This window comes from Caretta caretta, chromosome 1, assembly GCF_965140235.1.
Source record: "Caretta caretta isolate rCarCar2 chromosome 1, rCarCar1.hap1, whole genome shotgun sequence".
Lineage (NCBI taxonomy): Eukaryota > Metazoa > Chordata > Testudines > Cheloniidae > Caretta > Caretta caretta.
Genome location: NC_134206.1, coordinates 291219786 through 291242815, shown reverse-complemented (window position 1 = coordinate 291242815; position 23030 = coordinate 291219786). Strand labels below are relative to the sequence as shown.

The 23030-nt window shown below is 42.8% G+C and overlaps 1 protein-coding gene across 7 annotated transcripts in view; it reads left to right on the top strand.

Moving 5' to 3' along the window:
- Positions 1–23030, top strand: part of MSRB3 (methionine sulfoxide reductase B3) — a 148785-nt gene that overhangs the window by 13057 nt on the left and 112698 nt on the right. For 2 of the 7 annotated variants that reach the window (XM_048835896.2, XM_048835892.2), the window contains exon 2: positions 16524–16693. The exons of the other annotated variants lie outside the window; for them this stretch is intronic. The gene's annotated coding sequence lies outside the window, so the exon portion shown is untranslated. The remainder of the gene's footprint in view (positions 1–16523; positions 16694–23030) is intronic. 7 annotated transcript variants of the gene reach the window in all.

Here is a 23030-nt window from a genome sequence, read left to right as displayed (position 1 = left end):
TAAAAATCTACAACAGCAACTTCTGTTTTCTACTCAACCTCTACGCAACTTTTACAGATCCCTGTCCTATAAAACGCTGACAGTTGAGTGGAGTGAGGCACTACCAGCAATGGGGCTGCCAGGTGCTCAGGACAGACTAGAGAATTTGAACACCGAGTGGAATATCATACGACGGATGAATGAAGATTTGACTTCAACTTCTTTTTTATCATCAGTAGTGGTTTGACCCAATCTTTATTCTATGTTTCCTGGGATGAAAGAAGAAGGAATTCATCTCTTGCTACTCCCAGTCACAACAGCTACAGCTGAGCTTTCCTTTTCATCATTGAATAGAATTTTGTGTTCTGAAAGAAGTTGCCTTCTGCCTGATCATGTGAATGAACTAATGAGCATATCAATTGAAGGAATGGAAGTACCGGACACACGAGAAGCCACCAAAGATGAACACATTGCATTCAAGAAGCTCATTAACAGAGTTGTGCAAAATTATAACAACAAACCAAGAAGGATGTAGACGTAGTGCTTCATAGAAGGCCTGAGTAGCCAACTTTAATTTGTGTGATGATTTTAAAACATGAGTTAAATCAAATAAAATGGTCATGAAATATTTTTCAGTTTTTACTATGGTGCCATACAGCTCACCTTCACCCTAATGGTCTCACCCCTCATCAGTCTTTCCCCCCACCCCCATTTCAATTCTTGGGGAAAACATTGGACATGCTGCTGCTGCTTCTGGGAGCCGCATGGAGCCATGAGACGTGCAGAGCGGGGCAAGCCTCTGACCCCGCTCCCCAGCTGGAGTGCTGGAGCAGGGCAAGCCCTGGACCCCGCTCCCCAGCGGGAGCTCAAGGGCCGGAATAAAACGTCTGAAGGGCTGGGTGTGGCCCCACGGGCCGTAGTTTGCCCACTCCTGGTCTAAAGGGTGGAAGGAAGGGAACAGGGAAAGAGAGAGAGAGAGGCAGGCACAGCTTGTCACCTGTCTAGCCATGTTCAGCAAGCTGTTTTCTGTCAGGGAAGGAAGAACATATGAGAATTGTGGAGGAAGCTAAGGAGCTATTGAAGAGCACGGCTAGGTGAGAAAAATCAAAAGGGAACAATAAGGAAGCTAATTCATTTTAAGTCCAGGCTTCCTGAAATTCCTGCTAGAAACCAGGTAAGAGAAAATCAATGTTTAGAAAGTGTGAGACGATCTAGTGGTTAGTCCCAGGAATTGGCTTCATGCAGTGCCCAGCTTTCTGGGCTGAAATTGAATGATCTTAAAATCTGAATGATCAAACTGAGGGAAAACTGGAGAAATAACGTATATCAGGAAAGAGGGGTGGGCAAGGACACAGGTTAAAGAAAAAAATTGAGGTTTCTCAGTTTAGGCATACAACCACCCTGAACCATCTACACTTTTGTATTTCATTTAAAATGTGGATTCTCTCATATTGTAGCTAAGTAATGCTACAGAAGTGAGTTCTTAGGAGTGATATGAAGAGTGATCATGGAAACTTGATGAGTAGATTTCAATAAGGCATTCCAAACACTGAAACAGCATGGAAAAAGGGAGGGAGACATGTTGGAGAAAGTGCCACCCTTATGGAACCTTCTGTCGGCAGAGCAGTGAGGGTGGGAAAGATAGAAAGAGACCAGGTCAGAGGTGTATAAAATTTATTAATAAAAAATTAGACCAGGGCTGATAGTTGCTATAAAAGTCTTAGCCAAAAAACAAGTTTTTATTTGCATGCTCCCACCACTTTGTATATAATACATTTTTTTAAAAAAAAAGTTTGTGATTCCAGGCAATTTTGGGCTTGTAGAACTTTTATGAGTACTCCATGTTTTCTTTCAATGGAACGTATATAGACTGTTGGGCCATAATATGCAACTTCAGCAGTTTAATTCACATGATAGTTCATTGCCACTCTAAGTGACTGTCATGCTCTACTGTGCTAATGATTTGTGACCAAAGACAGATCTATCTACTCAGTAGATGTTGAACAGTTTAGAATTAGCCCTTACTGTTTCTTGAGACAATTTTCTCAGCTTTTTCTTTTAAAAGCCCCAGAATATGCATTGACAACATGTCAGATTATATAGATAGCAAATCTGGTGGGTACTGCCTAATTCCAAACACAGTCTACTGTGTACATCTTTTTAAATTCACAAATGTCAAGCTCTGCAAATTGACTTAATAGCCATCTGTCTATATGGCTTATCCAGTCATTGTCTTATTTGTTTATTCAACCTGCTGCTTAAAAATGCCACATAAGTGTCTAAATGATATCTGCTTCAGTCTGAACCTCTAAATATATACACATCAACATTAGAAAATATATAAATATGCATGCAGGATAGCCTCATTTTGAAGCCTCCACTGGTTCTCCCTTCTCTGTTGCATCAAACATAAGCTGTTTGTATTTACTTTCAAAGCCCTTCACAGGCAGTCCCCACCCTACCTATCATCTCTCAGTCACTACTGAATGTCAAAGCTCACCTCTGATCAACCCGTGATACCAATTTCCACTGCCCACTTGTTACATTTTCAAACCAACACTTTCATGCTTTCTCCTATGCTGCCCCTCATGTTTGGAAGGAGCACTCCATAAACATCTGCAGAGCTGTCTCATTATTTACCTTCAGATCCCTTCTCAAGACTCTCCTTTGCTCTGATGCATACAGAAAAATTGACAAAAATGAGGCTGTTTGTGTGCTCAGACCATTGCCTAGCATGCTGACTACCTTCGCCTCATTGTTTCCTAGTAATCCCCATCTGTCTGTGTCCAGCTGTTGTCTCTTGTCTCAGGCTTTGATTGTAAGCTCCTTGGAGCAGGGACTGTTTTTGTTCTGTTTGTACAATGCCTAACATCATGGGGCTCCTACGTGCTACAGTAATATAAATAATAAAAACAACACGTATATTTTAAAAAAATACTACGAAAATGGAAGGGAGTAAACACTGCTAGTAAGGAATCCTCTGTACTGTTATGGCAGAAGGTGCTGGTGGCTTGTGCATTAGGGGTTACTGAGGCATAAACACCCCACCCAGTATGAAACTCTCCATAGAAGACCTGAGAGATGTCCTGCAGTAGTCACATCCAGAAAACTGTTAGATATTTTGTGAGTTAAAACACTCCTCTCTGTTTGGGCCTTTAGACTTCTCTGAGTTTCCTTTGTGTTGCAGAGCAGTGGCATGTCATAAATATAAAGGGAAGGGTAAACCCCTTTGAAATCCCTCCTGGCCAGGGGAAAGCTCCTCTCACCTGTAAAGGGTTAAGAAGCTAAAGGTAACCTCGCTGGCACCTGACCAAAATGACCAATGAGGAGACAAGATACTTTCAAAAGCTGGGAGGAGGGAGAGAAACAAAGGGTCTGTGTGTCTGTCTATAGTCTGTCTGTAGTCGTCTTGGCCGGGGATAGACCAGGAATGGAGTCTTAGAACTTTTAGTAAGTAATCTAGCTAGGTATGTGTTAGATTATGATTTCTTTAAATGGCTGAGAAAAGCATTGTGCTGAATAGAATAACTATTTCTGTCTGTGTATCTTTTTTGTAACTTAAGGTTTTGCCTAGAGGGGTTCTCTATGTTTTTGAATCTAATTACCCTGTAAGATATCTACCATCCTGATTTTACAGGGGGGATTTCTTTATTTCTATTTACTTCTATTTTTTATTAAAAGTCTTCTTGTAAAAAACTGAATGCTTTTTCATTGTTCTCAGATCCAAGGGTTTGGGTCTGTGGTCACCTATGCAAATTGGTGAGGCTTTTTATCCAACATTTCCCAGGAAAGGGGGGGTGCAAGTGTTGGGAGGATTGTTCATTGTTCTTAAGATCCAAGGGTCTGGGTCTGTAGTCACCTAGGCAAATTGGTGAGGCTTTTTACCAAACCTTGTCCAGGAAGTGGGGTGCAGGGTTTTGGGAAGTATTTTTGGGGGAAAGACGCGTCCAAACAGCTCTTCCCCAGTAACCAGTATTAGTTTGGTGGTGGTAGCGGCCAGTCCAAGGACAACGGGGGGAATATTTTGTACCTTGGGGAAGTTTTGACCTAAGCTGGTAAAGATAAGCTTAGGAGGTTTTTTCATGCAGGTCCCCACATCTGTACCCTAGAGTTCAGAGTGGGGGAGGAACCTTGACATTGCACAAAAGGAAGATTAATGGCCCAGCTACCTTTACAGATCACTTAGTCTCAGTAGATTCTTGGACTAGGGGTTTCCTGGGTGTAAAGTGAAGGGAGTGAGGGAAGAAATGGGGCTCAGATGTGTTTAAATTGTTGGGATGGTTTGAAATTGGAGTTCAAGTCTGAGAGAGTCAGAGTCAAAGGCAGTTGCTTCTAATCTTGGGACCGGGAAGAGGTGCCTTATATTAGGTTGCTGTAAGAGAGAGTTGCCTATGTGCAGTTCCCCGTTCAAGGAAACAGGACTCATGTACATTTTGTAAATAAACATATTACACTAAGGAAATACCTAGTTCTGTGTTAGAGTTCTGCTCCAAGTGGGAAACTGACCTGCTAAACCCTGAAATCTACTTCTGCTCAGCAACAGGTTAGCAGAGTTGGAGTACATCAGAAGAGCTCTGTGTAACTCAAAAACTTGCCTCTTTCACCAACAGAAGTTAGTCCTATAAAAAATATTACCTAACCCACTTTGTCTATCAAATATGGCTGTTTTACTTGCATTCTCAATGAGCCCCAAAGAAAAAATATATTTGTAACCCTTCTGCCAGCTGGAGCCGGTAGCAACCAGGGCCGGGTTCAATATCCTTTTCAACAGTACAACACAGAACCAGGTCGAGCCCCCACCCAATAACATGAGAAAATTACACACCACCCCTGGACACCTCTGAGAGGCAATATTTGCCCACTCTCTAGCACAGAGTCTGAGTATAGAAAATAGACTTTTAATGAAAGGAGGGAAGTCACCTGACATTAATTAGGGAAAATGCCACAAGTGGGATTCATACTTATAAAACTGAGCAGGACACTCATCCCAGAGTGGGAGGGGCAGTGCCTTCTGCCTCATGTTCTTGTGTCCTACAGCTAAAAGTTCCTTTTCTGTGCCCCTCTCTGCTCCCTCACCGTGCCCCTCTCTGCTCCCTCACCACACCCCACTCACAGTGGTTGTCCTTGGTCGGTTTGGACCCAAGGTCCAGATGTGCATCTGTGTGAGTTCACCTCCCACCCGGGGAAAAAGGCACCTTGCTTTCTCTGGCATCTGAGCACTTGCTTTGGCTGGCCACCCCGCCAGCCTCTTGTTCTGCTCACCGCCTCACCAGCTGCTTGTTCACTCGCTGTCAGTCACCTTCTGCTGCCACGTGCCTCTCTGCTGTGATCTCTGCACATCAGTCTCTGCAGTCTCTGAAGTGCATCCGATGAAGTGAGCTGTAGCTCACGAAAGCTTATGCTCAGATAAATTGGTTAGTCTCTAAGGTGCCACAAGTACTCCTTTTCTTTTTGTGAATACACACTAACACGGCTGTTACTCTGAAACTTAATATAACAAAGAGGCTCCTAATGAAGCCTATTTAGCTCTTTCTTTGAACGGTGGAGGGGACAGGTTAAACCAGACAGGGGATCCTTGGGGAGAGTCCACACCTCCTGACTGGGACACCTGTCTCCACCCCTCTTACTTTCACAGGGCTCTGACATTTCAGCCCCTGGCTTAACGCGGGCCTTTCAGCTGAGGGTGACCCCCTCATTTGGGACAGGTTAAACACAATTCTGCTCCTCTTTATTCATACAATAATGACAACATTGGTAACAGCAATTCACTACCCCTGAATTCAGTACCAAAGCGATTTGTAACCAACACCAGCCATAGCTGATTACTTTGAACAACAGCACTCTATCTGCTGGATATCTAAGCAGAGTAGGTGTGTGCATGTAAATACAGTTTGCTCCTGAAGTCTCTCTCCCTCCCAGCTAACTGTCAGGGGAGAATTCTGCATACACATTTAATAGCTGGTGTCATTGTCTAAGAGTGCTAGCATGCTTGCCCTGTTAGCAGACTGCTGATTATATGGACTCTGTAGTTCTAGAGAGGATAGTTACCCTGTTGATGTAAATCTTTTGCAGTGGTTCTCAACTGATGGTGCGCAGAGTTCTTCCAGGGCAGTGGTTCTCAACCAGCAGGTTTCAGGGGGTTCGCCAAGCGGGGTCAGCATTAGACTCCCTGGAGCCCTCTGCAGAAAGCTGAAGCCCCACTTCATGGGGCTGAAGCCCGAAGCTCTGAGCTGCACCACCTGGGGCTGAAGCCAAAGCCTGAGCATCTTAGCTTTATGGGGGCCCCTGTGGCATGGGACCCTGGGCAATTACGCTGCTTGCTGACCCCTAACATCGGCCCTGGATTTTATATGCAGAAAACCAGTTGTGGCACAGGTGGGCCATGGAGTTTTTATAGCATGTTGGAGGTGTGGGGGCACAGAAAGAAAAAGATTGAGAACACCTGTTCCAGGGGGTGCATCAACTCATCTAGCTAGTTGCCTCGTTTTACAACAGGCTGCATAAAAAGCACAAGCAAAGTCAGTACTAATTTCATACAGATGACTTGTTTTATACTGCTCTATATACTATATGCTGAAATATAAGTACAATATTTATATTTGAATTGATTTATTTTTATAATTATAGGGTAAAAATGAGAAAGTGAACAATTTCTCAGTAATAGTGTGCAGTGACACTTGTATTTTTATGTCTGATTTTGTAAGCAGATAGATTTTAAGTGAGGTAACACTTGGGGTATGCAAGAGACAAATCGGCCTCTGAAAGGGGTACAGTAGCCTGGAAAGGTTGAGCACCTCTGTCTTAAAGGACTCTAACTCTGTTGCAGAGTTGCTTTGTCTAAGCTGTGGATATCAGAAATCATACAAGAACTCAGCATGCTGAAATGTGATTGTTATGGCTGATGGCTTGGTCACAGAGCATGAATAAACACTAATGTTATCCTTCTGACAGGCTTCTGTTTAGATTTTTCCTCATTTGCAGTATGTTTATAAGATGTGCATATACTCTGTGTGTATATAGAAAAGGAGTACTTGTGGCACCTTAGAGACTAACAAATTTATTTGAGCATAAGCTTTAGTGAGCTCACTAAAGCTTATGCTCAAATAAATTTGTTAGTCTCTAAGGTGCCACAAGTACTCCTTTTTCTTTTAGCAAATACAGACTAACACGGCTGCCGCTCTGAAACCTGTATGTATATAGATACACAAAGAAAAACCTTAGTTTAAAAAAAGCTAAGGCTAAAAGTGTGTTTCAGCTGACTCTAAATAACACTCCCAAAATTGCTTTCTTTACAAAAATTCTACATGTTTAAAAAATAAACACCCTCCCCCCCACAACCTCACTACCACCTATATTGAAAAGTCTTTCCTCACCTCTGTACCGTGCCAATCACCTGCCCCAGTCCATGCAACTCCTCTTTCTGCCTCTTTTACTGACCTTGTTTTGAGACCAAGAATTGTGGCCCCATGGCACCCTTCCATGTCCCTCCCAGACCCCTTCCCTCTGCCCTCCGTTCAGTGTTCATACCTTCAGTGACACTCCTGGTCCTTTCACCTCTGGTCTTCTACACATCCTGTCCATGGTCCACCACTTCTGGATCAATGCCTACTGGCTGTATTAGCACAGCCTTAAATCAGCAGAAAATCAATTTATGTTTATAAATTATATTAAACTTTGTTCTATGTACATGTGAAAGCAGCTCTTTGTAACTCCCATCTGACTGCAAAAGCAAAAAGTTACTACTCGCCAAGGCCAACAAAACAAAACAGGTTTTCCATGACTGATGGCCTGTTACAAGTCGGGTTTGAGATACATTGTTAAAACTGCTTGCTTACTACATGGAGGTGGTACTTAGCTTTAGCCAATGCTGCTAAAAAATCATTAATGCTTTCATAAGCATTAATTTTACCTACACTTTTGTTAAAGGGTAAGATATTTTAAGGAGGAGAAAGGTATGACTTACTTTTTTTAAGTCATACCTTAAAATTTGCAATCTAACTTAAATACTTTGTCTCCTGATTGCATGTACTTTTTACTCATAATACTGTATACAATAGAACCTCAGAGTTATGAACACCAGATTTATGAACTGACCGGTCAACCACACACCTCATTTGGAACTGGAAGTATGCAATCAGGCAGCAGCAGCAGATAGAGAAAAAGCAAGTAACAGTACAGTACTGTGTTAAATGTAAACTGCTAAAAAATTAAGGGACAGTTTAAAAAAAAAAAAAAAAAGATTTGACAAGGTAAGGGGAAACTGTTTCTGTGCTTGTTTCATTTAAATTAAGATGGTTAAAAGCAGCATTTTTCTTCTGCATAGTTAAGTTTCAAAGCTGTATTAAATCAATGTTCAGTTGTAAACGTTTGAAAGAACAACCATACTGTTTTATTCAGAGTTACGAACAACCTCCATTCCTAAGGTGTTTGTAACCCTGAGGTTTCACTGTATTGGCATATGTTCTAAGATTAGGTTCTTCATAAATCATTCTCTTGAATACGTCTAAGATTTGGAAAGCTTCAGTTTTGAAAAACTGTCATTTAGGGATGGTAGTTTACCAGCTAAATATTGTGTATCAATCAAGTTTATAGTATTTGAACTAGGTTTTTCCCCGCTCTCATATTATTCAGTCACTAGCACTCAGTATGAACACTCTGTAACAAATGTAGCTTCAAAAAAGGTATGAACATTGAGGATTAACACAGTTTTTATATATTACTGGACATTTTAGTATGTTTTCAACAGTTCTCTTACTTAAAAGGAAAAAAAATCTGTAAATCAGATGACACCAACTAGCATATGTTGCACTTTATAGAATGTTTTGTTCTGGATATAAAAATATCAGCGGCTTAATAGCTTTGTTACACTTAAGTGGCTTTTTTTAAAAGATTAATTCTAGAGTTATGGCACGTTAACAGTACTTTTCACGTTGTGGGTGCAGTATTTGGTATATCTTCTTTAGACTATTTAAAAAAAATAAAGATAATTAGTTTTTGTATGCCCGCATTTAACTTGCACACTCACAAGGTTACTTTAGGTGTAGGCACAGCGCAATAGGATGGTAATCGTTGCATTTTTAAAGAAATATTTTGCTTCAGTTGCTGGATGCATAGGCTTTTTTTGTATGCTTAACATTTTTAAACATTGTTTTAAAGATAAGTCAGAACACTATTAATTACATAAGTTTACTAAAAGATTGTGGTGGAAGTACTATTGATAGTTTAAAAAAAAAGCTTCTTGGGAAAATTTCCATGTAAGGAGAATGCCTGAGAGAGAATTTGGTGACTATGATCCTTTTAAGCTGAAATGCTTTGGAATACCTGAGGTGTTTAAAAAAAAGAAATTAAAAAAGGAACCTAATGATTCTCAAATGATACTCTGTACTAAAGTAATTGATGAACTAATGGAGAAGTCATTACAGTATTTTACCAAAAACTATATTCAGATCATCTTTTTTGCTAAATTTGAAATGGTGCTGATTTCTGGTTATAACATGCTGCAGGGGAACCCAAGCTATGAGCTGTTGTGTTACCCCTCTGCCTCAGCAAGTGTGAGTTTTGCTGGCAGACTGTGTGACAGCTTCCTGCCACACCAGTCTGTCTTCCTCATCAGCAAATTCCTCAAGGCTCTCCTTGCCCAAACCTCACCTAGCAAGTAACAGCCAGTAAACTCCATCCCCTGAGTTCCTCAGAGATGTTTCTCTGCAATGCACAGCCCCTACCACTGTGCATTCACAGAAGATACCGTTTGTTGCTCTGTTAAGGAATCAGTACATCACAGTTTGTTAGTTTAAATGGGGTAGATACATCCTTTCTCTCAAAAACAGCACTGAATTTGTTTATAGTAAAAGTAAAACAAGTTTATTAACAAAAGAGCATAGATGAAGTGATACCAAATAAAAGAAATAAAGGTAGAGATGGTTACAAGCAAATAAAAGTGAAAACACATATCTAAAAATCTAAAACGTAGTTTAGCAAGTTAGTGTTCATTCAAGATGGCTTTTCTCACCCCTAGTCTCCTTTCCAGCTTTTTGCTGGCCAGCTTGGACAGGACCCATCAGAGAGATCAAATTGGATGGTTTCTTTGTCTCCTCAGATGAAAGATAAAGATGGAGTCTGTCCTGTTCCTTATACAGTGGTGGTAGAACAATTTTTTACAGTGGGGGTGCTGACGGCGGAAACCATGTTTTTGGGTGGTTATTAATACTTCAAGTCAGGAGACGTGGCAGCACCCTCAGCACCCCTAGTTCCATCACCTATGTCCTTATATCCCCAAAGGGATGTCTTAGTGTTACAAGTTAGGAAGGCATCATAGAATCATAGAATATCAGGGTTGGAAGGGACCTCAGGAGGTCATCTAGTCCAACCCCCTGCTCAAAGCAGGACCAATCCCCAATTAAATCATCCCAGCCAGGGCTTTGTCAAGCCTGACCTTAAAAACTTATAAGGAAGGAGATTCTACCACCTCCCTAGGTAACACGTTCCAGTGTTCCACCACCCTCCTAGTGAAAAAGTTTTTCTAATATGCAGCTTAAACCTCCCCAATTGCAACTTGAGACCATTACTCCTTGTCCTGTCCTCTTCTACCACTGAGAATAGTCTAGAACCATCCTCTCTGGAACCACCTCTCAGGTAGCTGAAAGCAGCTATCAAATCCCCCCTCATTCTTCTCTTCTGCAGACTAAACAATCCCAGTTCCCTCAGCTTCTCCTCATAAATCATGTGTTCCAGACCCCTAATCATTTTTGTTGCCCTTCGCTGGACTCTCTCCAATTTATCCACATCCTTCTTGTAGTGTGGGGCCCAAAACTGGACACAGTACTCCAGATGAGGCCTCACCAATGTCGAATAGAGGGGAATGATCATGTCCCTCGATCTGCTCGCTATGCCCCTACTTATACATCCAAAATGCCATTGGCCTTCTTGGCAACAAGGGCACACTGCTGACTCATATCCAGCTTCTCGTCCACTGTCACCCCTAGGTCCTTTTCCGCAGAACTGCTGCCTAGCCATTCGGTCCCTAGTCTGTAGCTGTGCATTGGGTTCTTCCGTCCTAAGTGCAGGACCCTGCACTTATTCTTATTGAACCTCATCAGATTTCTTTTGGCCCAATCCTCCAATTTGTCTAGGTCCATCCTGGGGATTTAGTCTCGTGTGTGTGTCTGCAGAGCAGGAGCCATGTTAATTTTCTGTCTCGAGTTCAGGCTCAGGATAACCTCTGCTGGTTTAGCTCTACAGCTTTATTTATGGCTGATACGTAAATTGAGGTAAGCCCACGTTCCTTTGTCTAGGACAGACCTGTTTATCACCTTTACGTTGGTTAGACTGCCTGGTCTTAAACAAGTTTTAGTAACATCATAAACGGAATTCATAACTTCATATCAAAAATTATCACATGCATTTTACAATGATATTAATAACCAGCATGCTATTAACTTTCATATGGTACCTCACAGAGCATAATTTATTCAAATATCATTGTAGTAATGTGTGGGGTGTGAATGCAGGGGTGCTTGGGTCACACTGGTTCATGGTTGTGACTGAGAATTTTAAATATACTTTTATTTATTCTAAATTTTAAAAAGTAGCAAACTGCAAAAGAATGAGATAAGATGAAGCTAAAAAAATAGGGATTATATTAAAGAATTAGTTACTGAATGAAATTACATAGGACTGATTTCTGATATATAGGTGTGTGTCATGGTGTCTCTAGGAAAATCAGCTTCTCCATTGGAGTGCATGTTCATTTAATGTATTAAGATGTATCACATTTTGTTTAAGATCAATTATTTTAATGTATAAAATATTAATAAAAATATATCCCAAGTCTCTACTGGCTATATACCTAGTGATTATTTGTTAGATGTTTCTCAAAGGCACCATGATATAGCAGTGGCAACTGATTCTGCATAGAGGGTGTTCTGTGGTATGTTGGGACAATCTAGGCTGGGGCTGGAGCTCTTTGGGAGTTGCTAGCCCTGAGCACAAGTTTGGCTCTGGGAGCCCCCAGGATCTGAGGGTGGAAAGACGGTGTGAATCTATCTGTGTTCTCAGCCTTGCTGAGCAATGCTTTGATGCATTTGGGGAGCTGGTCCTATCATTTTCTTCTTTCTGTGTTTCTTCTTTCAATTCTGTCTTCTCTCACTTGTCCTGCAGTGCCTCACAAATGGGGTCATGAAAAGTGACTGCCGTATTGATGCATAATTTATTAAAATAAAGCATCTGCATGGGCAGCTCTGCATATTGATCAGCCACCTAAGGATACCGTGCACGCTCAGCAAGCTGTAAATTAGCTTCCACAGTAAGCCGTCACATCCTCATTTATTTTAGACAAAAGCAACACAAACATGCAAGAGTATTCTTTCAAAGCAGTGTACTTCCTCCAGACTTGAACTTAAAAGTCCTATTTAGGTCCCAGTGATGTTTGGTAAAAGTTGGACTACTCCTGTAGGCTCCTTTGAAAATCCCAGCGCTAGTCATTAATGAAAATAATTCCTCGCTCACATAATGCCTAGCACAATGGGGCTGAGATCCCAACTGGGGCCTTTTAGAGCTGTCAAAGTGCAAATGAGATATAATAATTAATTAACCTGCTAAAGAGTTTAGTATTTTTTCCAGAGTACACTGAGTACAGCAGAAGGCAGCAGTGCCATAATCTAGTGCACAGAGTTTAGGACTCGGAACAATGAACTCCTTGAGTTTTAATCTCAGCTCTGCCTCTGATTTGGCAGATCGCTTAATGTCGCTGTGCTGGGCTGTTTGCCCACTTGTAAAATGGGGACAAAAATGCTACTTCACAGGATGTGGCAGTCCTTGTCACAATGGGACAATGGGCAAGAGTGGGGCCTCACTCGTCTTCTAACCAGGCCATTTAAAAACATTTTTATGAGTGGTAGTTAAAGTTTGAGAATTTAATAACATAACATTCTTTATTGTGATTTATTATACAACATGCTTCACTCGATGCACATCACCATTTCACATACGTACCGTGTACCACTTTTTAGACAAACAGCATATACTTATGGAGGACGAAGAAGATGGGTCATTGCAGTTTAGGATAGAACTACAATAGAGTCTCAGAAAATAAATAATACATTTGTTTAACCTTCACTCAAGGGGTGAAAGTTCAGAATTGGTCTGTTTTCTCAGAAGTTAAAATATTAAGTCATTTCTGAAGAGCGGGATAGAAATTCCAGCCTTAATCAGTGAACAAAATGGCAGGCTAGCAAGCCAGCCAGTAGGAATTATTAAATTAAAAGTGTGCTTTCAGAATATTTGCATCATGTCCTTTGAGCACCAGAAGCCATCTAATCTTTGCTGTTGCACTATTCAGGCCAGTCCTGGAATGGAAAAGATTAGGGATATTTTTCAAGATGTTGAAAGGATTGTAACTTTTAAAAAAAAGTGTATTTAAGTCTGTTGCAGTTATAAACTTACTGCCATAAAAGGAATGTGCAGTAAGTTGGTACGCTGCCAAGTGCGGGAAAAGAAAAATGTAACAGAGCTCTATTTTAGTGCATCAGACTTGAGAAGACTGGGAATAGAATGAGGGATAATCCAGACTGACCCAATTTTACTTTATTTTGGAGAAGTCTTGCCAGTTGTACTCTCAGGCAATAGTCATCTGGAAATGAAGCAATTGCATGCACTGACAAGGCTCGGAGACTCTAGGTACTGCTTAACCATGGATCCTTTCTCTGGGCTTTTGAGACTCAATACTTGACTGGTTCTCCTCCAAACTCTGCAATCGCTCCTTTGGTGTCTACCTCAGCAGCAGCATCACCTGGAATGTGTTTTCTGTTCCTCAGTATTGTGAAACCTCCCTCGCCTACTTCAAATCCCTCCTCAAAGCTCAACTTTTTCCCACCGTCCCTCAAACAATGATCCTCTAACTTTTTTATTGTTTAAAAGGAATTAATTTTTTTTTTTTAAAAATAGATTCTTAAAGGCTAGGAACTGGTGTCATATGCATCATAATTACCCAAGAAGCCCTATAACCTTATTCTAAAACTCTTTCATAGTGCAGACCACCTCTTAGAGAGAGTCTCACAGTTCACTGATACCCCATGTTCTTCTCACTGACCACCTCCCTCCCATTTGCAGTTGCATAACATAACTGCAGAAACTACAGCAGTCCCATGTTTGAGAAAGTGAGATTGCGAGGAGTGTGGTTTTATCTTTTATGAAAAAAAGTTAATCACACTGTCTCCTATTTTTGCCTCATTTTATCTCTGCTTCTCACATGCTACTCTCATTTTTCTCTTCCCTTGCTCACCTGATCATACTTACACTGAATTCCATTTTCCTCCTCTTCCCCTTTCATACACTTCCTTGTTGCTTTGTCCATTTTCTTCCAGCATAGGCTAACAGTCACCTGGCTGTCATCTCCCCCACGTCATTGGACACAGTGGTGAGCTGGAGCCGGTTCCCACTGGTCCACTAGAACCGGTTGTTAAATTTAGAAGCCCTTTTAGAACCGGTTCATTAATGAATATGTTGAATAGGACTGGTCTCAGACCCCTGATGGACACTACTATTTACCTCTCTCCACTTTCATCTTTTATTCCTACCCTTTGTTTCCTATCTTTTAACTGAAGTGCCTGGAAGTGTTTTCAGGATCATCTAAGGCAGTGGTTCTCAAACTTTTTTTTGCGTGGACCACTTGAAAATTGCTGAGGATCTCGGTGGATCAATTAATAATGTTTCCAAATGTTGTTCGTACCGTTAGCTATGGATTATTGCTTTAGCAATATTTATTATTATTTATTATTTATTTAATATTTCAATTATTGTAAAGCGCTATGGATAAAAACTTAATAATAAACGGTTTTTGTTCTACAAATAAAAGCACACAACACATATTTAATATCAGTAAGTCTTACCTTTCTAATGCGATAGATGTGCTCTCTCTCCCCCGCCACAGAGCTGAGGCTGGGAAGGAGGGCTGTCTCTCCCCAGCAGCCGCAGCCCTGGAGCTGGGGAAAGTCTTCTCTTTCTCTGGCCGCTGCCCCCTCCCAGCTACCTCCTATTCCCCCCCAAGGCCACCACCTCACCTTACTCGTGCGTCTTCTCCAGGGTCCAGGCACCTAATTAGGGGAGCCATGCCTGCACGGGCATGGCTCCACTAATTAGGTGGGTGGCCCCATTCTCTTGTATGCGGCCATCTAGGTGCACACCTTAGAGGGAACTATCTGCGGACCACCTGAATGGAGCTCAGGACCATAGTTTGAGAACCTCTGATCTAAGGATCCTTAATTTACTTTACAAAAGGCTTGTCATTAACAAAAAGGCTTGTCATTAATAACAAAAAGACTTGTCATTAATCACCTGCATCTGTTTATAAACAAACTCCCAGCCCCCGAACTCATCACATATCACACTCAAGCTGTTGCAGTTAAGAGCTCCATCTGGGGTTAGGGTGAGTAGACCCGACACCCTCTTCCCTGGATAACCCTCTGTTGCTGGTGCCTTACAGTTCCAGTCCTACATTGAGTCTGGTTGCAGAGTGCAGTGGTCTGTTTCTTCTTCTCTTTTAGCTGTGGCCTCCACTAAAGGCAGCTAGGTTAGCTCCTGCTTCTTGTTTCCATCCTTTTTTCAGGCCTTCAGGCAAGAGCCTTCACTATAGGTTGAAACAAGGAGGAGAAGCCAGCCCAACGTGTAGCAGGAGTGGCCAAATTTACTGAGCCTCTGAGCCACATACAATAAACTACAGAAGTTCAAGAGCCACAAGACATGCACAACCTGCCTCGCAGGGCAGTGCCTGCTGGGGCATGGGACTAAAACCCTGAGACCTCCCTCAGTACAGGGCAGAAGCCCCTAGCCCCACCACTTCATTGCAGGGCAGAAGCCTCCAGCCGCCCCCCAACCCCTTTTGGTGGAGAATGGGAAGGAACATGGGGGGGTTCCATGAGCCGCAATGTAACTGTAAAAGAGCCGCATGTGGCTCACGAGCTGTGGTTTGGCCATGCCTAATACATTATCTAAGCCCTCCTTGAACCACTAGCGAGTGATATGTGGTCCACAGTTTGGGAACTGGCAATTTAGACTGTAAAACTCTTTAGAGGAGTGCAGCGTCTTAGCTATGGTGCTGAATACCAATGTTAAGTAACAAAATAATGAGGAATCAATGCTGTAGCTATCTCCCTGAAGGCAGGAAACATAAGAGTAGTTGTAAAAGAGGAATGATAATGTGCTTTTATTTTCCATTTTTATTAGTGGTCTAGAATCCAAGAGAGTCAGTTTATTTTGAACTTCCTCTTCCCACATCTTTTTTTATTTGTTCCTGGGATATATTTATATTTCTTTTGTCATACCAACAATTCAGAAAGCTGACCTTTGGAATACGCAGACAGATGCTATTAAAGTGAACAACTTTAGCAAACAAGAATATCAGAATCAGATGGCAAAGGGTCATGAAGTCCCCATCTCTTACAGCTGTTACCAGAAAGAAGCTTTAACTGAATTCAGTTATTAAATACAAATTTTGTGTCACTTTCTGACCTCCTCAAATCAAATGTTAAAGTAATTTTCCTATTTTACAGAGAAATCACTTCCATCAAAACTAGAATTGTTATCCTGATAGCTAGAAAGGAAATGTACAGATACCTCACAGAACTGGAGTCTGACACCTCTGATTACAGTGAATATTTTCTTACTTTACCAAAGCCACTGAAATCAGTAGAATTACACAAGAAGTAAGGAACTACTCAATGTGAGTAAAAGTTTTAGAATGTGACCTGTATTTAATATTTTCAAGGACTTTCTTAACTGTAAAGATGATTACGTACGTTTCTGAAATGTATTGTACAGCAGACCCTTGGTTTTATGAACACCAACCTTACAAATGATATATAGGTGCATGCTGTTAACTATTAATGATTTGGAATACCATACTCCTATCATGTAGCAACTCTTGCCAGGGATTTTAATAGAAAATCTGGAACATGTGCAATTTACATTATCAATTGATATATTCTACAAACACATGAAAATCTAGTGCTTAAGACCTCTCATAAAGGTGAATTTCAAAGGTTTTTGAAATGTAACATCACTATTATGTGCCAAATGCCTCAAGTATGGTAGGAGTAAGAGCTGAAACATACATTAGTCTAAAAGTACCATTTTTATACCAAAATTAAAAATAATGATTTAAAAATTCAAATTGATGTGATGCACTTAAAAATGTCCACTTACCTGGATTTTCATAGACAATTCCCAATGTTCCCTCCAAATTTCTGATAGTTGTGGCATTTCAGAATTCTACATACTTAAGCCCTTGTGTGATTGGGAGCTGGCTGGCAGAACTGTGCTATAGCTAGTAAGTCTTTTTAAATTATTCGAGAGGGAAGGCTGGAATAATTGTACACATTAAATACCACTCTCAGTCAGGTCATTGAGCATTTGGTACAGAGTTGTTAAGGCAGAAATCGAAGCAAAAGAAAAACTCTTCGAAATAGTTGTTGGGCTTAAATTTGTCAAAACGCTTTTGAAATTCAACTTTATGGGAACAGCCTACAAACTCCAAGTCTAGGAAATAGATAGAAGCCACGGTGCTTGAGATACCTAAGAAAGAGGTATAAATCTCATTGTTCGGGACATTTAAAATTGGAAATGCCCGAGCACTCGTAAATGTCCTCTAAGGAACAGTCATACATTGGCAGTGAGGTGGAGTGGATGACATTCCAAAAATACGTCTTTTCCATCTCTAAGTTCTGTGATTCCCTGAGCTCAGTTAAGCTTCTACCATAATACTTTCATCTCATTGATTTGTGTACCAGCTTAATGCTTCTAGTTATTTGGGTTTCTCCCACATGACAGCCTTCTTATTCCACTGGAATTGTTGCAGTGTCTCAGAAGGCCCCTGACGCATTCATACTCTACAATACCAGTTAATTTTTGTAAATATGGACATAAATCAGGCCACTTTGGGGCATGGTGGAAGAGGGTAAAGGGGACAAAGAACACAGGGAAGGAAAGGTAAAGGGAGGGTTGCAAAAACTGGAACATGTAGGAGGATCTGCTTCCTTCATATAGCTCACAGAATCATAGAATATCGGGATTGGAAGGGACCTCTGGAGGTCATCTAGTCCAACCCCCTGCTCAAAGCAGGACCAATCCCCAACTAAATCATCCCAGCCAGGGCTTTGTCAAGCCGGGCTTTAAAAACCTCTAAGGAAGGAGATTCCACCACCTCCCTAGGTAACCCATTCCAGTGCTTCACCACCCTCCTAGTGAAAAAGTTTTCCCTAATATCTAACCTAAGCCTCCCCCACTGCAACTTGAGACCATTACTCCTTGTTCTGTCATCTGGTACCACTGAGAACAGTCTAGATCCATCCTCTTTGGAACCCCCTTTCAGGTAGTTGAAAGCAGCTATCAAATCCCCCCTCATTCTTCTCTTCTGCAGACTAAATAATCCCAGTTCCCTCAGCCTCTCCGCATAACTCATGTGTTCCGGCCCCCTAATCATTTTTGTTGCCCTCCGCTGGACTCTTTCCAATTTTTCCACATCCTTCTTGTAGTGTGGGGCCCAAAACTGGACACAGTACTCCAGATGGACCTCACCAATGTCAAATAGAGGGGAATGATCACGTCCCTCGATCTGCTGGCAATGCCCCAATTTATACAGCCCAAAATGCCATTAGCCTCCTTGGCAACAAGGACACACTATTGACTTATATCCAGCTTCTCATCTACTTTAATCCCTAGGTCCTTTTCTCCAGAACTGCTGCCTAGCCACTCGGTCCCCAGCCTGTAGCAGTGCATAGGATTCTTCCGTCCTAAGTGGAAGACTCTGCATTTGTCCTTGTTGAACCTCATCAGATTTCTTTTGGCCCAATCCTCTAATTTGTCTGGGTTCTTCTGTATCCTATCCCTATCGTCCAACTTGTCTACCACTCCTCCCAGTTTAGTGTCCTCTGCAAACTTGCTGAGGCTGCAATCCATGCCATCCTCCAGATCATTAATGAAGATATTGAACAAAACTGGCCCCAGGACTGACCCTTGTGGTACTTCACTTGATACCAACTGCCAACTTCCCTTGATACCAGAGCCATTGATCACTACCCGTTGAGCCCGACAATCTAGCCAGCTTTCTATCCACCTTATAGTCCATTCATCCAGCCCATACTACTTTAACTGGCTGGCAAGAATACAGAAGGAGACCATGTCAAAAGCTTTGCTAAAGGCAAGGAATAACACAGCCACTGCTTTTCCCTCATCCACAGAGCCAGTTATCTCATCATAGAAGGCAATTAGATTAGTCAGGCATGACTTGCCCTTGGTGAATCCATGCTGACTGTTCCTGATCACTTTCCTGTCCTCGAAGTGCTTCGGAATTGATTCCTTGAGGACCTGCTCCATGGTTTTTCCAGAGACTGAGGTGAGGCTGACTGGCCCATAGTTTCCTGGATCTTCCTCCTTCCCCTTTTTAAAGATGGGCACTCCATTAGCCTTTTTTCAGTCTTCCGGGATCTCCCCCGGTCGCCATGAGCTTTCAAAGATAATGGCCAATGACTCTGCAATCACATCCACCAACTCCTTTAGCACCCTCGGATGCAGTGCATCCGATCCCATGGACTTGTGCTTGTCCAGCTTTTCTAAATAGTCCTGAACCACTTCTTTCTCCACAGAGGTCTGGTCACTTCCTTCCCATGCTGTGCTGCCCAGTGCAGCAGTCTGGGAGCTGACCTTGTTCGTGAAGACAAAGGCAAAAAAAGCATTGAGTACATTTTTCCACATTCTCTCATTCAGTTGCCTCCCTCATTCAGTAAGGGGCCCATACTTTCCTTGGCTTTCTTCTTGTTGCTAACATACCTGAAGAAGGCCTTCTTGTTACTCTTAACATCTCTTGCTAGCTGCAACTCCAAGTGTGATTTGGCCTTCTTGATTTCACTCCTGCACGCCTGAGCCATATTTTTATGCTCCTCCTTGGTCATTTGTCCAAGCTTCCACTTCTTGTCAGTTTCTTTTTTGTATTTAAGATCAGCAAGGATTTCACTGTTAAGCCAAGCTGGTCGTCTGCCATATTTACTATTCTTTCTACACATCGGGCTGGTTTGTTCCTGCAACCTCAATAAGGATTCTTTAAAATATAGCCAGCTCTCCTGGACTCCTTTCCCCCTCATGTTATTCTCCCAGGGGATCCTGCCCATCAGTTCCCTGAGGGAGTCAAAGTCTGCTTTTCTGAAGTCCAGGGTCCGTATTCTGCTGCTCTCCTTTCTTCCTTGTGTCAGGATCCTGAACTCGACCATCTCATGGTCACTGCCTCCCAGGTTCCCATCCACTCATATACTATGAGGTGCTTAGTTTTAACAGGCTTGATACATAGGTAGCTGAGTAGGTGACTGAACCAGGGGGAAGGCCAGGAGCCATGATATAAAGCCCCACTCAAGGATGGGGGCTTCATTATGCTAGGTACTGTACACACACAATGAAAAGATAATCCTTTCCCCAAGAATTTACAATCTAATCTTTGTACAGTTAAAGAATAAAGTTTTTAAAATGAAAGGAGAGGAACTGCCTGCAGTCGTGAGGGCTAGAAAATTTTTTTTTAAGAGAGTTGAGATACTTGCGTAATCACAGGATTCCAGTTAGCTGTGGCTTTCAAGAAAACACCTAACATTGCAGGACTCACAAGATAATTATAGTATTGACAACTCATGTGATTTTGTTGTGAGGCTTGAGATTCTCGATATTTTACCTATAGCTCTAGCTCTCTGAACCATAGGCTAATATGAGAGTCTCAGCTCTCATTTTTTAAAAACATATGTTCCTAGCCATCATAGTTGCAGAGCTAACACCTTGTAAAACAAGTGACGCAGCTGTACCCTAAAGACTCAAAATCCAGAAGGCAAATTAAAACAGAACCCCTGCATTTTTTTTTAAACAATTCTCATGATTTTTAAGCCATACTCATGGTTCTGGGGACCTGATTCATGATTTTTGAACATTTGGAATTGACCATACTGAAGTAGTGAGAGTTGACAACACTGCAGTGTCCTCTTTTTGCATCAAAATCCAAAAAGTAAGGTTTTCCTGAAGCTATTGTTTGGGTTTATAATACAAACAAATGGCTTCCAGATCCCACCTAATGATTTAGTAAGGCAATGCAGGAGCTAGTGGAATTTGTGATTTACTGTAGTTATATGGTTAACAAGATAGAACATGGGCACTATGTTTGGAGATGAGAGCCAATCTAACAAAAGACTGCTTAAACACCAAGAGGGAGATACACACCCCTGCTCTGGCCCCTTTGCACTAGGTCAAAGGGGCCCTAAAACTAGGGTTGATAGGCATCTGGTTTTTGACTGGAACCCCCAGTTGAAAAGGTACCCTGGTGGCACTGGTCAGCACCGCTGACCGGGCCGTTAAAAATCCGGTTGGTGGCACAGCAGGACTAAGGCAGGCTCCCTGCCTGTTGTGGCTCCGCGCGGCTCCCGGAAGCAGCGGCATATCCCCATTCTGGCTCCTAGGTGTAGGAGCAGCCAGGGGGCTCCACATGCTGCCTCTGCCACAAGCACCAGCTCCACAGCTCCCATTGGCCAGGAACCCCGGGGGTGGCGCCCATGGACAGGGCAGTGCGCAGAGCTGCCTGGCACTGCCTCCACGTAGGAACCAGAGGGGGAACATGCCGCTGCTTCTGGGAGCCGCCTGAGGTAAGCGCCGCCCAGAGCCTACACCCCGATCCCCTCCCATGCCCCTGCCCCAGCCTTGATCCCCCTCCCATCCTCCAAATCCCTCTGTCCAAGTCCGGAGCACCCTCTTGCACCCCAAGTTCCTCATGCCCAGCCCCACACCAGAGCCCTCACCACCTCACGCACCCCAACCCCCTGAGCCAGCCCAGTGAAAATGAGCGAGTGAGTGAGGGTGGGGGAAAGTGGGGGGGTGGTGGAGTAAGCAGGGGGTGGGGCTGGGTAGTGGCCTCGGAGGAGGGGTGGGGCAGGGCACGGGTGTTCGGTTTTGTGTGAGTAGAAAGTTGGCAACCCTACCTAAAACCCTGGTTCCAGTTGGGAGAGAAGCCTTAGTGTAAGGGATTTGTTGAGTGCATAGCTGGGGCAGGAGGGGTATGTCGGGGGTGCAGCTGTACACAGCACCGCAGAATCTGCACAGTGCTGCAGTCCATCGGGCAGCCCTGGGAGGCTGCTATAACTTAGAAAGGCCCCCCTGAGCTGCCTGTATTATGCTGGAGGGGTCTCTTCTGTCCCCAGAACAGTCCAAGACTGGGAGGGTGCAAAGGTGGCTTAAAACCATTTTACTCACCATCTCCCTGGGCTAAGCATTCTGTGCTGCACCCCTTAGAGAAGTGGTTCTCAACCATGGATACGCATACCCCGGGGGGGGCGTATGCAGAGGTCTTCCAGGGGGTACGTCAACTCATCTAGATATTTGTCTAGTTTTACAACAGGCTACATAACAAACACTAGTGAAGTCGATACAAACTAAAATTTCATACAGACAAAATGAGAATGTGCGCAATTTTTCAGTAGTCGTGTGCTGTGACACTTTTTTGTATTTTTATGTCTGCTTTGGTAAGTAAGTAGTTTTTAAGTGAGGTGAAACTTGGGTTATGCAAGACAAATCAGACTCCTGAAAGGGGTACAGTAGTCTGGAAAGGTTGAGAGCCACTGCTCTAGAGGCACAGCATAAAATCTCTCCCCAAGAATGGTAATTGGCATTGAAGATACTGGAACAGTGGTTTCCTCCTAAGTTCCTTGTAGTGGCCTGACGACTTATTTTAGAAATCCAAGTTGCAGGTCTGATTCTGAACCTATGAAGTCTATGGCAAAGTAGAAACAAAGATTTAACTGATATCCAGATATGTTACCACTATCAGAGGTGGATTAAGTTTTCGTGGGGCCCTGGGCCAGAGCAAATGGTCATCCCTTCCGTCTGCAGCCCCGCCCCACTTTCTGCCCCTGCAGCCCTGCCCATTCTGCCCCTTCCCCTGCTACCCTGCCCCATTCCACACACGGTCAGCCCCATTCTGCCCACCCCCACATTGTGGCTCTGCAACCTTGCTCCTTTCTGTAGCCCCAAGACGGGAGAAA